Source organism: Alosa pseudoharengus, unplaced genomic scaffold (assembly GCF_046254945.1).
Source record: "Alosa pseudoharengus isolate Yale_2024_CS ecotype anadromous, Long Island Sound unplaced genomic scaffold, YU_APseudo_1.1 YU_APseudo_1.1_scf_21, whole genome shotgun sequence".
Classification (NCBI taxonomy): Eukaryota; Metazoa; Chordata; class Actinopteri; order Clupeiformes; family Clupeidae; genus Alosa; species Alosa pseudoharengus.
The window spans coordinates 23,349,481-23,362,259 of record NW_027468674.1 but is presented as its reverse complement, the minus strand read 5'-3'; the positions used below and the strand labels follow the sequence as shown (position 1 = coordinate 23,362,259).

Below are 12,779 nucleotides of genomic sequence, written 5' to 3'. Positions count from 1 at the left end.
CACACACATAGGTTACTACTTTTACTTTGCACACACCACTTTTGTCTTGCACATCCATGTAAAAATGCACACACACATACTACTTTTACTTCGGACATACACCACTTTTGTCTTGCAAATCCATGTAAAATGCGCGCACACACACACACCAACAAGCTTGGTTACCAAAAACGTCTGCCACCAGCACGTTGCTTAATGCTAACTAACTATCAGAAAGTAACCTATTTCCGGCCGTGCCCTACTTTCGCCCGGTGGGCACGTCATGTCAAACACCTTATTGACCAATCTACCAGCACGTTCATTACTTTGACAATTTTGTTTGAGGTTTTGTTTTTGGTGCATTTTGTCTGTCTGTCGTCTTTAAACATAATTTTCTACTAGCTTAGATTTTAGTTTCACATTATGTTGCAAGCAATGCTTAACATGACCAACATAGGGCTACAAATTGTGGTTAACTAGTGTAGCGTATTGCGAGTTGTTGTGAACCATAGGAACTTTTAGGAATCGTAGCCTATAGCCAAATTGAAATAAATACGAATTTATGATAAGCCTGCCAGTTCGATCTACAGCTGGATAAGCAGGTCCCCCGAGCAGTCTGCATTGCCAGACACTGCGGCTTCCCTGTTCGCTGGTGTTTTGCCCAAAGATCCAGGTGGCCCACTACAAGCAGTCCACCAGCCTTCATGCCAGTTCAGCTCAAAACACTTTAAATTTGTTAGCCTACTTTATAAACTTATCTTCATTAGTGGCAACATTACAGCATTCAGGCTATGTTAATCTCAAGCCTAATATTCAAACTGCGGTCCGAGGGATACATTTGTCCAGAAAACTTTGTTAAACTTAATCACATATTTGGAGATGATCTGAAGTGGGCTCATAGGAATGCTTCCATAACTTAATGATTTAAAAAAGAGAAAATGTGATAAGCCTACAGGCCAGGCTATGGCATTTCTCATATCTCGCAGATAATTGGTTAAAGTCCTGTTTTAGTTTTCTGCAAAGCGACTTAGCCTATAGCCTAGTCTACATTAGTATTACATTGGTTTGTCGATCGGTTGGTTGATCAAGTGGATGGTCAAAAGGTTTTTGGATGGTCGAAAGGGCCCTTTCCATTAGACTCATAAATCATCGTACGCCCACCCGTACAACATGTACGAATGAGTTGCTAGCGCGAACGCTGGGGGTTGTAGTCTTTTTGGGAAGAACATGGATGCCACCAGGGCAGCAGCTGTCTCGTTGGTGCTGGAAATTGGTCTAGAACACGTCCCTCATTCTCCCTTACTGGGTATGGTCAATGTGAATTAATAATAAAAACTTTTTTAGTAACTCAATTTTGCCTATTTCAATTTCAACAAGTGCTGCCGCGTTTCTCTCGAGCCACGAGGGGCATTAGCAGGAGGCTAGTCATTGTTATTGTTTTGTGCTACATGTGGAAAAACTGGAAAACAAATCGTTACATTGTATTGCACACAGCAAGACCGTGCAATGCATGAATTGGTGACCGGATTGAAGCAGCAATGTAATCTAGAGCATTGAATCGACATAAAATTACCAACACAGTACAAATGCAAAGAAAATACATGTCATCTCATCTCAACAATGGGCGCAGCCATGCTTGTCGTACGGCAACCTCGGGGCACCCTCAAAAACTCCGAGGTAAAGGGGGCGTTCCTGCGTGAAATGCTGCAAGAAAGCTGGGTAATTTACACTTTCCAACTCGGGCAGGGGATTTACGAGACAAAAGGAAAGCTCCTTAACTTCTTCAACCTGAACACTGTGTCGTCCACACGTGGTAGGCTGTAACGTGGTATTGTAAGAAAGACGGGCCGGCGCTAAGTCACGTACAGTTAGGACATTCCAATTGAAAACAATGTAATTAAACTGATTTCATCGCTAACACTCGCTTGCATCGCGTGTAGTTAGGATATGGTGTTAGCTTTGTGAAAGGACTGTTGTTCTTACTCCGAATGCTGTGTAACTGAGCTAAAAGCCATCCCAGTCATATGTTACAATGTAATTGCACTCTGAACATCTGTCAGATCACTAATTTTTAATTCTGTTGCAATGTGACATGACAACGAATTGAGGCTAATTGATATTAAGCATAATAGTTAGCCCTACATCCAAAAAACTGGAACTAGTCTAGCCTACTTTATAGGTGAATACAAATATCTGAAAATGAAATGATGTTCTGAGGAGTGCATCACAATAGGAAATATAACCAAGCAGTGGTAAATAAATGTAAAAAAAGTTATTTAGTCAGTCGTCCACTATATAACTGCTGTTGCATTGAGCATATCGGAGGAAGTAAGTATACTGTTCATGAGGCAGCAACTGAATGGGTGTGACACAGGATGTTAGGTGGTAAGGTTTGATGAAATACCTATGCCTCTATGTATTAACCCAATCAGCGCTTACATGACCCATAGAGGGCTAAACTAGGTGTGAAGTTATGATCAAATCTGGGTTCACAAAAGCCATTTATCTCATAATTCCTTTCAATGATTAATTCTACATGCTGCAACATTTTGTAAGTAAATATTAAATATTAAATGTGCCTTTGATAGGGTAGATGAGGATTTTCTATGAAGGGCTGTCTGTATTATTGTTCTGATAAGGCTTTGCCCATAATAGTAAATACACTAAATCTCCACCAATGAAAATAACTTCTGGCTTAGTTTGCATTGTATGAAATGGTCAAATTTATTAATAGAAACAAAGGTTTGTTAGGATATTATATCCCCTTGATAATTGAATCCAAATGTTTTGAAATAGTTAGTTTATCCAGTACAAATGACCGCTAGCGATATTACAGTTGACTTGACTCAGTGTATGTAAATAAACAAGGGATCACTGTAAACCCTGAACTTGTACTCCGTAAATCTGATGGTGGAGTCTGACATCAGCACACATTTGCTGATCATGAAACAATTTAGGAAAACAAATAGACGAAATTAGTGTCTTAACATAAACATTTTGCTCATATAAAACTATAGAATTGGCCTTACATTATAATGTGTGCATACCAGCCAGAACCTCAGATTGGCTCTCAAAACACAAAACACAAGAATATGTCCAAACATAAACCCTAGTGTGTGTGTAGAGAGACAGAGAAAGACAGAAAGAGAGAAGCCTGGACCATGCCTGATCTGTTCTTTCACTCTCCTAAAATACTTGGAGCTGGAGCAGCTGCTTTTGATAAGTGGTAACTGGTTTCACTTGCTTTAATTTAATTCACTGCTGAGTAGTCTTGTTTCATAATATAGCTCAGAACATGATAATTGCTCAGCTCTTAACGTTCAATTTCCTGTCTCAAAATGAGCTGTAGTCCTGTATAGCCTACAAGAACTGTATGTGTTGACACTTTCGTCTACTTACATATGATAGGCTAAGATCCATTTTTATCTACTTATTCACAATGACCAGGTAAGTTACTCAATAACGAATAGCTGCTGAAATTTAGGATATTGCATCCACTCTTTTCCTGTCAATGCAATCCACTGTAGGCTACTGCAAATGTTTCAAAAGTAGGCTACAAACTAAACTCTTTAACTCACAATAAGGCTTAATTAATGTGCTAGCTTGTCCTCTAGTGTGTGTGTCATTAATCACTCTCAACATTGAAACATTTTACTATAATTACATCTTAAGGTATGTTAGGTAAAATGATTGATTGCACAAGTGAAAAAAAGCACGTGCTTACCTTTCACTCAAACCGTTTTGCATGGGTAAGCTACCAGGCCTGTTTGTTTGAAGCATACCAAACCATAATCGACCATTAAGGTCGCTGTCACACACAGACATGCAGTCTACAACAAAGCTGGACGTCTATAGAAGCACTCTTTACCTGATTAAAATAATTCTAAAAAAAAAAAACAAGTGCTTTTGATAGTCTCCTCTGTTTCTATTAACTTTGCTATAGCCTATACTAGTCGCTAGCAAGCATCTTAGGCACTAATTCACAGCCCGCCCGCCACCACTCCACATTTCACTTGGCAAAACATCTGGTGAAGCTTCCTCTGAATAACTTATTTGAACAGAATTAAGCAACGGTATGCTTTTGTCGCTATCTTTGGAGGTTTGCCAAAAGCTTTATACGTTTTTATTTACCACACAAGACTGTGAGATGAGGTTACCTTCACTGAGTTACGAGAATGAGGTCTCTTTCGCGTCAGGTAGGCTGCTACGAGTGACAACCATGACTGAAGCAACAGAACAAACGCCAGTTATCATCCAAGTGTCCTAAAGGTCTAGGCGCAAATAAATACCTGAATGAGTCGTCTGTGAACATACTCTGTTTTAAAAGACCGATATTCCAGGGCTCGAGGGGCGGCAAAGTGTGTGTCTGCAATTCTGTGAGTTTGTACTAACTTTCGCTGCTGCCTGCAGCAAGAGCCATTGCTGCCTGTCAGACGAAACGCATCATTCACGGAAATAGCCGAATGCAGCCGACAGAGCACTCGGCTTGAAAACAGTCCAGTAGCCTACACCAGTGGATTTCAACCGGTGTGTTGTGGAATTTTTTAGGAACCCAATGCATTTATACAGACTCATGAAATGGGCTAGAGGGGTATTTTAAATACATAAATGACACATCTTCTTGATTAAAAAGCTCAATCAACATCATGTGAGCATATGCCTATCACTGGTCTCATCTCATGAACGATAGAGAAACATGTGGGCATGACTGTATGAATTAACATGCCTGTTATTGCCTAGATAATAATGTGTGACATAGGCTACTTTACAATCAATAACCATAATCTGGTGTGCCTTGGCGTTTTGGTTTGATCTTTGGTGTTAGCCCCAAAAAGTTTGAGAACCTCTGGCCTACACAGCTGCACATTTATCCGTTGAGTGGGTATGTCAAATATTCTTTCATAGTAGAGGATGTGTTCAAATAGGCCTAAAGTGTTCATGCCATGGACATAGCCAAATACATCAATAGCTTGAAGAACCGATTCAGAATGATGCCCTTCTTGTAGGCCTATGGTCCAGTCAAGCCCAACTTTACTTATTGTGACCTAGACTACATTACAATATTTTGCATTACATTTTTCGTCATATCTTCTTCCATTCTCTAAACAGTTTTGATATGCAATAAAAGAAAAGTGTAGATTTGACCTAAAACCAAACATTAGAGTCTTTCTAAGTGTCTGTTGATTGTTGAGTGGCAAATTGCCTGTCATGGCCTACATGTGACTACACCTAGGCTATAGGAAACATTAACATCACTGTGCGTGTTCCATGTGTACCTGTCATTTACAGTTTAGCCTATGCAATGTAACCTTTATGTTTTGTTGGCATAAAGTGTACACTGTAGAAGTGCTATATGGTTTATTATCTTCCATAAAGAGACGATGAGTCGTGTCTTTGTTATGTAGGCTAAATCATTTCTCTTTGTCCAGAGAACATGGCCTTGCAGTCTATTTCAAAGAAGATATGAAAACATCTCATGAGAGAGCCCTACCCTGGTCTGCAGCGTAACAATGTACGAATGTACTGTACTTTGTCTTGATGTCTGCCCTTCTGGAGACCCATAGGTATTTGATTTCTGTCAATTCTTCAAAAACGAACAACTATCATAAATATTTTAATGTCTTTTTCCATACAGGTCCGTTTACAGTTATTTTTCTAAGGATATTTTGAGCTTCAGCTTGAATGCATTTATCCCAGATAGTAGGTGGTAATCTTTAAAATGGCAGCTGTTATATGAAACAGGCACTTTTCTTCCATATGTTATGTTGGTGTTTCATATTTGGGTGAAATTAAGTGAACCTCATGTTTTTAAGTAAAACACATGAAGAATGAATCTATGTCTAAGGCTGGCAACTACACCATCATTCTTTTTATCCCCAAAGCAGACAGTTTGCTTCATTGTTATTTGTTCTCTTAATTTTAGTGTGAAATTATGAGTTTGTCACTTAGAGTGCACATGTATGGATAATTAACAGTTGTGACCTATAGTGTAAAAATCTACCTTTTCCTTCCGATCTAAAAGAGATTCTGTTCTCAAGTAAACATACATAATTATAGTATTTTTGAACTGCAGTCCACAACTCCTCTATAGCTTTGCTATTCTGAATTAGGTCATTCAAACTTTTGGTATTGGTGATTGCATCAGACTGTCAGACAGAAAACACTTGACAGGTATTGAACTGAAAAACACGGCCTGGTGACATCATCACATACCTCAAATGAGTCAGAGCTCTTAGGCCAGAAAATAAGTCAGGAATAACATGCTAAGGGTGACCTTATCCTTCTGTAATTTACCACAGTTCAGGTCGCTTTTTTTTTCTTCTAAAAATAAGAACTGAGACGGCTCAAAATAGACGCACTATTTCTGTTCAGTGTTTCTGTTGGATGCATCTCATGCACTCTCTTTTGGTGAGCATGCGAGCTGAGGCGGATGTTTTGTTTTTCATTCTTTCCTTTGAACAATAAGGCCTATGCGCGTCTCTGCATTCCCAGAAGTCATTACAAGAAAGCTGCGCAGATCCGCAAAACTGGCGGCCAGCCTGTCGTCACCTTCACTTTAATGTTGCTCAGGTCTTCTGCTTACACGTGTAGTCAAGTCAAGTCAAGTCAGATTTATTTGTATAGCGCATTTAACATGCACAGAGTGCAACCCAAAGCGCTCCACATATAAGACATTGTCATTGACACAGACTAACAAAGACAATAGATGCCGGACGGAGCGGCGTAGTCGCCAGCGTACCCGTGACTCCAAGACATACATTTAAGAAATAACAAACACAAAAGATGCCGGACGGATCGGCGTAGTCGCCAGCGTACCCGTGACACCAAGACATACATTTAAGAAATAACAAACACAAAAGATGCCGGACAGAGCGGCGTAGTCGCCAGCGTACCCGTGACACCAAGACATACAACAAACAAATTAATAAATAAAATAAATAAAAATTAAAAATAAAATTAGTCCAATTTCCAACCGGCTGAAAATGTCCAAGGGCAAAGATGACCCGCGTGAAAACTGCGCACAGCTTTGTCTTCACGATGCAACACCAAACAAAGTTCTTTATAACTGACCAACCCGGAGAATTCACTGGCAGTCTGGAGAGCACTGGAAGGACAAGACAGTCCGAATTTGTGATCTGTAGTCAGGGAGGTATACACAGATCAATTTCAGTTGACGGCAGGGGCCAATGTTGAGTGCTTTGACGAAGAGTTGAGATGAAGATGCTGCCATCAACCCCCCCATCTCACAGCAATCAGAAGCCATTCTGTTTGTCTCCCCCTGGGGTTTGGTTTCTGACAGGCTCAGAGACTCCGTTCTGATGTTGCCTCAGACTTGCGCCAGTAGACTCCAGCATCGCAGGCCAAACCATGGCTGCTAACTGCAGTCCTCAAGTCAAATTAGGCTGTCGGTTGTTAACAGACTCATGCAGCGGTGCTAAAACGGATGATCCCCATGAGAGCAAGCCTCAGACCAAAGACAACATTAGCATAAGAAAACCACAGACATTCTCTAGTGCAGCTTGTAACAGATATGAGCAAATATGTACTCATCTTGTAGCCTTTGCATGTACTAAGCAGATGGAATGGTCTTTTCCTCGTGTCATTTCTGTGCATGTTTTGTCATTCTGTATAAAGCAGATCGTAAAAAACAACTTTAATCCTTTTCAATCAGCTTGGTGTGGTGAGCTTGGTAGTGATGTTGTGAGTTCCTCTCTCTTTGCATGAATCTACAAGCTCCTTATCCACTGACATGTCAAGAGAAAGACCCTTTCTCTTTATAGGGTAAGGGACCTTTAGATTCATGCAAAGAATACAGTGGAATTCCTGCAATTCTGCGTTGCAGAATAATCTTGCGTTGAAAACACACCTGTTACTACTCAGTGTTGCGGTGTCTGGTCCTGGCCACATGCCCGTGGGAGACTTTATCAACCTCACCTCGAGCGGCGGCTCACAGACTAGCCGGAGTGAATTAGGACGTAGGCGACCAGACAGCAAAGCCGCAAAGAGAGAAAGTAGCCCTGCGACGTCTCATTACACAAAAAGCTAGACAAACATTGGGTCGCTCTTCATCCACTGGTGAGAAATGTTTTTCTTCCATGACACACCACTTTTCTAGGCACTATTTTTTAACTGTATAGTCTCAAAGGGACACTAAACTGCATCTCAAAGGTGTATACAGACACATTTCTGACATTCACAGCCTGAATGTCATACTGCTTTTTTTACCTTTTCTTGGAACACATTTGAATGTATACAGAGTATAAAGATATAAAGATTAACACATGCCTCAGTGTTTCATTGCATGTACAGGAAGATAATTTGAGATTAATGAATAGAGGTATATTTTCTAAAAGTCTAAAAATGTATCTACTATTAGAACACTAGCTTTGGTGAAGTAAGGTCTTCCTCCTCCTAATTGTCAGTCAGTACACTTTTTTCCCAGTTTCCATTTCTTTGGTGTGAGCTTAATAAAGATATGTGCTGCTCTCTCTCTCTTACTCTTTCTCTCTCTCTCTTTCTCTCTCTCTCCCTCTCATCCTATCTCTCTCTCTGGCCTCCTGAGTGAAACTGAAAGATTGTTTGAATTGAAATATGACCCTTCAACACCTAGCACACCTTTGCAGTGAAGTGCTGCAGGTCCCCACTGGCTTATTTAGTCTATCATATGAGAAATATTGACCTGAAACCCCATCACTCTCTTGAAAAATATTACTGGAACAGGGGCCAGCAAAAGTGCAAATGAAAGGAAAACTGTGAATGCAAAGTCAATCAAGCACATGAAAAATACTTTGAGTGACAGATAGGATTATTTTGGAAGAAGGAAGATATATTAATATGAAATCCCCTATCTCTGATGCCATGGGTTTGACTGTTCTTTGGTCTAAGCCAAAGTTTGTATAAGGTGTAGCGTAGTGTAATTATGAAGTCACAGCTGACGTCGGCAGTGACAGTCTAGGTCAAGAATGAAAAAAAGAAAAGATATTTCAACATATGACTGCACCTTCCGCTCAACTTCCTTATTGTAGTGAATTAATCACATAAAACACGCCAATGACATGCCACTCCCCCTCTATTAAGTCAAAGCACAGTAGTCATATGTTTACATGTCAAATCCCACGCAGATGAACATAAGTCTAAATTCACAGCATGAGGATGGGGAGTAGAAGTGTAGGGAGAGGCACTGCAAGCCTCCCTTTGTTCCTTCTGCGTGACCAGCTGCCCTATGATGTAATCATTTCGAGAAGGCACAGAGTAAGTACCCCCAAAAACACTTGAAAGAGGCAAATAATATAAAGCAGATTGAGTCCCATTAGCACGTTGTGTAGTACGAGCAGGCACACACGCCAAAAAAATATGGGCCTTAACAAAGGTAGACGAGGTTATAGATCCATCCAGATGCACTCACAGACCGAGGGATGCGCACACACACACGCACACACACACAAACACAATCATACCCTCACGCGCCCAGATGCATTGTGGGGGGAGAAGTGATGGTGATGAGCAAGTGAGCGTGGTGCGCCTGACAAAAGCCGAGCCCCTTGCCAAGCTACATAAAAGAGAGATCTTTTGCGGGGCTCTTGAAGTGAATTTCCACCATTTGGTTCTAATTAGGCCCGGCTCCTGGGACCGGCCACGGAGATACGTTCCTTCTGAACATTTCAACTTCTATAAACAGCCAATCTTCTTGTTACTACGCTGACGGATCTTAGGCACAGGACAGAGTGGCGCTGCCAAGACGTACACATTTGCCGTGCTCGCCGTTTGACTAATAAGCCTATTAAGAACGTTCATTTACATCACATCCCCAAAGCGTGGCCAAAGTCCATCGGTCTACATGGCAGAGAGACCTGGGCAGCATGTAGTGTGTCATGCCGGAGTTCCTTGTATCCAGAGCAATAACTAATCAGTCACGTCTTTCATTGCTCTGGGCAGAGATAGACATACAGTTTTTTCTTCAGTCCGCCCCTTCTCTATCTAGCTGTCTCTCTCTTTCACACAATCTGTCTGTCTCTCTTTCTCTCTTTCTCCTTCACTCTGCTTTTCTGTCTCTCTCTGTCATGCCTCTTTATTCCACTTTGCCTTCCCTAAATGTCTGTCTCTTAATCTAAAGCTAAACTTTAATACATTTTCTCATTCTATTCCAAGTCAGTGAGCGAAATATATTAGGGTCTTACTGGACCATGTGAACGCCCATATCTCAGTCATTTGAATTAATTATCAAAACAATGACTCTGAATCATGAAAACTTTGCCAAAACAATCTATCAAACAACAAGGCACACTGTCTTCTTCTTATCAGGACCTTATAATAACGTAATGTTGGCAACTTAATTTTAAAAGTATACACAAATTCACAGACAACCACTTGTCTCTATCTTGTTTTTTTTTTCATACTCAGACAGTGCAGTAGATTAATTGTTCAGTTGTGCTGAACATCCCTGTTCAGTCTGTAAATCTTTTTTGGGGGGGGAAACAGTGTCATCACCCAAGAGGAGAGGAGCAGACTTGAATAAGTACTCACTGCAAGGTCCGTTAATGGAGCTCTGATGAATTGGACGGACGGTATGGTCCTCTTTTGCGCTTCGTCAGACCCGAGCCTTCGGACGTGCTGATAGAGAGAAGTGAGTTAGCGAAGGAGTCAGGGAAACGTCTCGTCTTCCCTCCCTGCCGGCAGGCAAGAGCCCCAGTGCCACAGAGCACTCTGTCCCAGCTTTGTTAAACAAGTGGGTCATAACTGTCGGAGCTTATCTCGCCCTGGTTATTTATTGGGTGGGGTGAGGTTGGGATGTTGTCTCATTGTTATTTATTTCATTTTTATAAAGGTCCTGGCAGGTGATTAGTTCTGGAGGACTTGTGGAGATTGGTGGTGTAACCTCGAGTGAGTGAGAGTGGTTTGTTTGTCAAACGAGCTACGACTCACTATGTACATGGACACACCACAATCGGAGGTTTACTTACCAGTCAGTGCAGGTACCAAGAAAAATGGGTACACAGTACTTTTTGAAAAGGATCGGTGTAATCTTATAATCACATAAAAATTCAAAATCTTTTGATCATTTTGTTTTGACAGACAGAAATGAGAAAAAAATGCTTGGAGTTGAATCTTTTTGTCAGAATTGACAAATTATATACATGCTGAATTTGTGAATTACACACTTAAGTGTTACAGTATGTATGAAATCCATACTGTATACTGGCACATCCTTAGTATGAGTTAAATTGTGGGGAGCTGCAGAGTTGTATTGGGTTACCCTACCGCAGTCCATCCAGACATAAGGTCTCCAAGTCATCTGAGGACTTGGAATCCACCATCACACGACATCTTAGCAAACCAACGAACATGTAAACGAAGAGCAAGGGATGACTGCTATAAAGCGTTTTGGCTGGGATGTACCATTACCATCTGAATGCCTTTGAGTATCATGTCATGCCTCAATGTTTTTAAGGTGCACCGCTTCACTGTTCCCACAAGGAAACTCTACTACAACCAAATTACAGGCAGGTGTCTGTGTTTCATATTCATACAACTTTCAAATTTTAAAATAAAGTTATTCTAGATTGTGGTCAGCCTATCTTACTACTTTTGGTTTCCGTGGCCTTCAAACATGATCAACATTTCTTTGCCATATCAGAAGCTCAACATAAAAAAGGACCACAGCATTTAGCCTTGGGATAATAATGTTTAATATCTGAAGTGTTTTGGAAGACCTGCAGTGATGTTGCTATTCAATAAATGAATCAGCAGCAGTCTGTAGATGTGTGCTGATGTGTAAAATAACATTGTTGAACTTTAAAACTTTGATTGGTGTAAAATTTCAACAGATTAGAAAATGAAATAATTTCTATGATGAATAGTCATTAACGATACAATTTCATGCAATTACCGCAATCACAATTACATTTCTTAATTGCTTACCATGCTGTTTTAACACTCTGTACCTGTACTTCTCACAGTAAAGGCTACAGCCTACATCATTGAAGGAAAGCAAACAGACAGGTGCTCTATGGTGGCCTCTGCAGTACAACTAATGTATGATAATTGGCCAAATGTTTTTCCATAAGACTCAGTTGGCATCAAACAGTGTCAGCACTTTACTAGACATTTATTTTCTTGTTGTATCTTTAAAGTCATAACAGTGTTAGTGACAAAGAGATTGAGTAAGTCATTGTCCCTTTCATTTAATGACCTGTGGTTAGGAGCACCTTTGGTGCAGCAACTGTGTCCAGTCGTTAATCACAGGAGAGCCCTACACTCTAAATACAGAGAGTGAGAGGGAACATGACGCAAGTTTTTCAGTTAAACAGTGCTGCTTTCGATCAATGAAACAAACACTGATAGGAACACACACTCACCTTCTACATCTGCATTTATTGAGACATAGAGAGAGGAGAGTGATGGATGACAGCAACCCCCCTGCCAAAGTGAAGTGAGGAGTGTGGCCATTCATAGACTATTACACTATTATGTCTCTAAATATAGACTGTGTAAATAGCGGCATGAGAGTATAATCAAATTATGCTTTGCCATTCTGTTCATCAAGTATCTGAACATTAACAACTACTGTGTTTCTTTCCACAAACACTGTGTTTTTTCCTGGACTGAGGCGAATTGCAATACTCAGCCATGTACCTAAGGATACTATATGGTATATCATTACATAATACTATATGGTATTACTATTATGATACTATGTGGTTGCAAGGTAAGTAGCTTATCACAGGCATGAAATAAAATAGTTGAAACATTGGTAGCGCATAAATGTGTAGGTGTATTAGCACTCAGTTGGAGCATGCTTC

At 40.5% G+C, this 12,779-nt stretch overlaps 1 protein-coding gene across 10 annotated transcripts in view; it reads right to left on the bottom strand.

Annotated features, from left to right (window-relative positions):
• myocd (myocardin) overlaps window positions 1-10,661 on the bottom strand; it is a 92,469-nt gene extending 81,808 nt beyond the window's left edge. For 9 of the 10 annotated variants that reach the window (XM_076298192.1, XM_076298196.1, XM_076298199.1 and 6 more), the window contains exon 1: window positions 10,504-10,661. The gene's annotated coding sequence lies outside the window, so the exon portion shown is untranslated. Of the gene's footprint in view, window positions 1-4,268; window positions 4,353-10,503 lie in introns of those variants that run through there. The other variant, XM_076298193.1, reaches the window with a different exon arrangement.
• Window positions 10,662-12,779: the final 2,118 nt, after the last annotated feature.